This window comes from Chelonoidis abingdonii, chromosome 2, assembly GCF_003597395.2.
Source record: "Chelonoidis abingdonii isolate Lonesome George chromosome 2, CheloAbing_2.0, whole genome shotgun sequence".
NCBI classification, from domain to species: Eukaryota; Metazoa; Chordata; order Testudines; family Testudinidae; genus Chelonoidis; species Chelonoidis abingdonii.
In genome coordinates this window covers 241877162-241883184 of record NC_133770.1, presented here as the reverse complement: position 1 = coordinate 241883184, position 6023 = coordinate 241877162, and positions in this window count along the sequence as shown.

Sequence of the window (6023 nt, the reverse complement as noted above, 5' to 3'; positions counted from 1 at the left end):
GGCTGCACATCTATTTATACCTGTGTTAGGAGGCGTGCAGTATCTGTACTCTGTACATGTCACCATAAGGGTAGACGTAGCCTCAGTTCTACAAGATTGTGGAGAGAAGTCTGCTGTTCTACAGGAGACTAGAAGCAGCAGCAGCAGCTGCTTGACTAATCCTAGGAATTTTAGGACTGTCCTTGAAGGAAGAAATAGAGACCAAGAGATGATGTGTACGGGGAGGGCTTATGTTAGAGGACTTTCAACAGGGGTCAAGGGCTATGTGCAGCAAAGGATAAGCTGTATCTATAAGTGGAATTAGAATGAGTGGTAGGTTTGCAGTTGTGAAGGAGGGCAATTGATGTGGGACAGAGAATTAACAGTGGGTACAGACAGACAAGTAGGTAAGGAGGAGAGAGAACAAGATATAAAAAAAGAAAGGTAGGGGAAAGAGAATTATAAACACTACAGAAATTGGGCAGAGAAACACCAGAATGCAGTGAAAGGAAAGGAAAATTGAGTGAAAGGAGGAAAAAAAGCAGAACAAAAGACAAGAGAAAAAATTAATTCCTGCCGTAAATACAGTGAAGTACAAACCTGCCTCTATTTATTTCCCCAGGCTTTGAGAGGATCTTGGGCGCTCAGATCACTAGTCTGAGCTATCTACTCCCTTTCAAAGTTGTATCTTGTGCATAAGCATGATGTTCTCCTTTTATGTGGCATTGATAACCGACTTAAAAGAGCACTTAAGTACAGAGATGGGTACCTTTATAAAGTGTGCAATAAGAGTATTACAAAAAAATATACATATTTGAGTTTATATAGTCCCAAAATATCTATCACTAATCCCCCTTATGTGAACAATCACTTGTGTGTGTGTGTGTGTGTGTGTGTACATACCTATCTAGCACCCATATGGAAAGTACTGTGTGCATGTGTGTGTGTGTGCCATATACAGTACTCTATATTCCCAGATAAAAATTATTAAGTCTGACCTGTAGTTAAACCATCCAGTGTGGTCCCAGATTACATTAAACTGATTTTTAAAGCCACATTAAATTCTTCCATCTCCCATGCTTCAATGGTGTTGCTAAAGGGCAGACTTTAGGCAGTGTGGGTTCTTGAACTGTGCAGTTCCATACCTTAACATGTCTTTTAAGTTTAACCTCAACTCTGAATTTCCTGGTTTTATAACAAGTGGTTAAGGAGCAACTACAACATCCCTGTAATGTTTTCACCCTACTGATATATACTGATAAGTACTTTCAGGCCGTGTGCTAAAGGTTGCCGATTCCTGCACTGGAGCAATGTAATGCAGCTGGAGTGTACACCCTGGCTCCCCACTCTGTTTCATTTTCCACATTCCACCTCCCTCCTGCACTCCTGCACTCCCCTCTATGCACACCCACACCAATTAGCTCCTCCCTCTTACCGCCAGCATTCCTTGTTTACATACCCTTAAATTTCTCTGTCATCCTTTCATTCCCCCGCCTTCTGTACACCATCTTTCTGCCCATTTATGCACTTCTTCAAACTCCTCCCCTCTCTATCATTTCCTTTTTCTCTATCCCTATCTAATTAATCTCACAATTTGTATTTACTTTTTTATTCTTACTTTTTTGTTACCGATATTATCCATTGTTAGGAATATAATATTCATGATTGCTAAAGAAATACACAGATGAAAATGGGGATAATCGTGTGGTAGTAAAACAAAGTTTGTACAAGAGTATACAGTGTTTTTTATATTGCTAAGGTGTACTTTTGTTGATTATAGTTATAGTGGTTTGATTAATTATTTGCAGTGTCAGATTAATTTATGATGACATTATGAAGCAAAGTGTTGGCAGTGCTGTTGCTCACCACTAAAATTGCATCAGGTTTTTAGTTTATAGCAAGAATGAAAATGTATTTTATATAGCATTTTTACTTCATGTGCTTTACATGAATATCATGTACTCCCTACCATTCATGCTTTTGACTAGAGATGTGCTTGAGCTACAAAATTAGTATCTAGATTTTGAACCCACAAATTTGGAGGCATTTCGATCAGAAGCTTTAGTTAAGGTACATCTCCGCTCTAATGTATAAAACAACATGTAGTTAACTAGGGAATACTATAAACACAAAACATGTTTCCAAATCAAGTAGTGCATAAGTTTCATAATTTTTTTAATAGATTAGTTAGTTTGATTAATATGATACTTGAAATAATGTGAAGATAGATCTGATTGATTCCCATCACTCCATTTCTGAAAACATTTGCTATATCACATTTTTGGCAATCATGTCAACATCATTAACTGACTATCTTAATTGTGAATTGGAGAAAAACTCCACTGGTTGGGAAAGTGGGCTGACCAAAAATGGATGCAGATATGTGTGTGTATATATATATAATTTCACTTCTGTTCAAATTACATAATTTTGTTGCACATATGAAGCCATTTAATATAAAAAGGTCTCTGATGTGCAGGGCTGGTTTTTGAAACAAGATTCTGTCTTCTGGCATGTGAATCAGTCACAGCAGAACTACAAAGAAGTGATTTTATTTTTTGTGAGCAGCAATTTCAAGACATGTTGCAGACACCAAGAGCTGAGGCAGGGCGAGGTTCCTTCCTGCCAAGTTTGTAGGATGAGTAATACTTAAGTTTACAAAATACTACATAGTTTAATTTTTTTTTAAAGGCAACCATTATTGTAATGTAGAGGAACCTGTATCAGTCCCTACAATATTTTCTAATACAGATGCTCCCTGACTTACGCAAGCATTCCGTTCCAGAACGCCTTGCGTAACTCAAATTTTGCATAAATCAGGAACGTATACCCGACCATTACACACACACACACACAAACAAACAAAAATTCTAGCTTACAGAATTTTTTCCATAAGTGCGGATTTGCATAAGTCAGGTTTGCGTAACCCGGGGAGCATCTGTACTTGATTTACATCTGATTAGTTGGGTGGTGAAAATGAAATGCAGTGGAACTTTTGAGTATTTTTATTATTTTATTTGTGTTACAGCAACACCTGGGGGACTCATCCAACACTGAGACCTCATTGTGCTAGGTACCTTATAAAGACATAGTAAGAGATGGTCCCTTCCTTGAAGAGTTTATGTGATAGTGCTGTCATTTTCTTTGCAATAACCCCCCCTCCAATTTCTCCAGTGACGTAGCAGTTCCACCTTTGATTACTCAGTGGGTATCTGAGTTTTACATAGTCTGTGAAGTTCTCAAAACAGGCCAGATTTGGGAAATTAAGTGCGCAAGAAACAAGCTATTATTAAAACTTAAAAATGAAATAAAAATCCTTCATTCCCTGTGCACCTATTTTAATTTAATTTCCAGAATTCTTTAACTTTACTATGCAAGCATTTCTATGAAAATATGAAAAATGTCCTGAAAGTGTGATTAAAAAGTTATCTTCCCTACAACATGTGTAGTTTTACCCCTTTATCTTTCAGCTTCAATAATTGTGTTTTCCTGCTTTGACTTAAACATTTTCATTGTAATGAATTAAAGTAATTGTGGTTGATGGCAGAGGCCCTGGAGGTTTTTTGCCTTCCTCTGCAGCATGGGGCACGGGTCGATTGCTGGAGGATTCTCTGCAGCTTGAGGTCTTCAAACCACAATTTGAGGACTTCAATAACTCAGACATAGGTTAGGGGTTTGTTATTGAAGTGGATGGGTGAGATTCTGTGGCCTGTATTGTCTGACCTCCTGCACTAGATGATCATAATCGTCCCTTCTGACCTTAAAGTCTATGAGTCTATCAGTCTATATGTAGATCTTTAGAAGCTGTGCATTACTTCATAACTGATATATATCACTGATATTTATAAAAGCAATGTATTCTGAATTGTCACTCATCTGAAATTGAAAATATTTTAAAATACCATAAAATGCTCCCACTTTTTGAAGATGTACTGTATTAATTAGGAATTCTTATGAGTATTTTTCACTCCAGTGTTTGGTTTTTCAGTTTAGTTGATTTTCCTGTTTCAGTTATGCAGGTTAGGAAAGCTTACTTGACTCAAGGATATTTACTATACCCTGTTTCTGCTGTCTTTTGCATTTTGGTTATTGTTTGTTCTTTCTACTTCTTGACAAAACAGTTTTGACAAGAAAGCTCGTGGAAATACACTCATGTCAATACTGGAAGGTAGTTCCTAATATTAATATTTTTATATTTAGACTGTCCTCCATTACCCTCTGTTATTCACTATCATTTACCATGGATATTAAATGTAGTAACATTGTTCACATAACATACTAGATTACAGTTTACATTCTGTTGGTAAATTACATAAATTCACCCAATGGATGAACAGGAACAATACCATGTGACTTATGCAAATCCAGTGCCAGCCAAATATCCAGACCACATCATCTTACAAGACTGTACAAGTACTCAGCATCGATGCATCTATAGATGCATCCAGAACTGGAATCTTCCTTGCTGTAGATTTCAGCACTACAGTCGGCACCAACCCTATCCCCTGATACGGCCTCATCAAGCTCTAACACAGTGAGGGCCACGGCACCACCCATGGATCCAAGCTATACATTGTCCTTGGCATCATCAGACGGTGAGGAAGATCCACACCAACAGCATTTTTACACACTCAGATTTTCTCTGCAATCTTCAACATCATAGAGAGTCAAGACACTCTGCACAAGAGTTGGGCCCTTAACATGTAACTGGGTACATGCCACATTTGCTCAGAGATCCTTTGTCTTTATTGAATTGACAAATACATACATAGTTATAATTCATTCCCAGTTTTCAGATAGGAAAAACTACCTGCCCACCAGGCTCTTATCCATCAATCTCCATATAACCGTGCTGGGGACCCTTGCCTGCTCAGAGCAGCTTTAGCTAGAAGGAAGGTTATTTCACCAACAGTACTGGCTCCACAGACCTCCCAACAACCCCTCTTGGTTCCACTCCAACCACAGGTAGAGATGGAAGAAATCGCACCAGAAGGCAACCCTCTGGCACTGGTGACCCTGTCCTCCTTGTCCCTGATGAGATTGTAGTGCCATCAACAGCCTCACAACTGGCCAATACAAAGGTTTCCAAAATCTATTAAAAAGGTTAGTGAGGCCTTCCAAACCCCTGTTGAGGAGATATAGGAGCAGAAATACTCTGGACTTCTTCAGTGGGAAAAATGGCCCTCCCTGTCGGTAAGTCTATTATTGACCCTGCCAAAATCCTGTGCCATGTACCTTTTTTGGCACATCATACTTCTTGTAAGGCAAATAGGAAACAAAGAATGCCTCCTGAAGGTGTGGAATTCTTTTACACACACCCTGTCGCATCCTGCATTGTAATTACAGTGACAAATAAAAGGGCAAAACAATTCAGGTCCACACCAAAGGAGAAAGAGCCAAAGAGTCTGGAATCATTTGGTCAAAAAGCCTACTCCTTGGTGAGCCTGCAGTTCCGTATTATTGGCAAGCTATGACTTCCACATACATGAGATTGCTCTGCTTGCTATTGCAGATACTCTGCCAACTGAGATTAGTGAGGAATTTATATGGCCAGTCATCGAGAGCCAGTTAGTGGCCAGGACAAGCCTGCAAGGAGCAGTTGCTGTGGCTGACACAACTGCCAGATCTATGGCAATGGCAGCTGTTATGCAATGGGCTCCTTGGTTTCAAGGATTGGGATTCCCCAGAGAAGTCCAAATGATGGTGGAGGATCTGCCCCTTCAAAGGAGTTGAAGTTCTAAGGGACAAGGGCCTCCATACATCGAAGGACTCATGAGCTACCCTGTGTTCCCTCAGGGTGTACACATCAGCTCCAAAGATCAGATACATCAAACATTCATACCCTTTGAAGAAACCAGTGTCCCCCTTTCTACCACCAAAGGGCATCAGAACCACCCAGGAAAGATCAGTGCTTCCACAGAAGGAGACAACCCACTGCTCCATCCCACTCCAGTCAACCCTCCCAGTCTGAGACTCCCATTTTGATGGGGAAAGATGAGATCCACCTCCACTGATTCCAGAGGTATCAGACCTCCCCTTGGGAA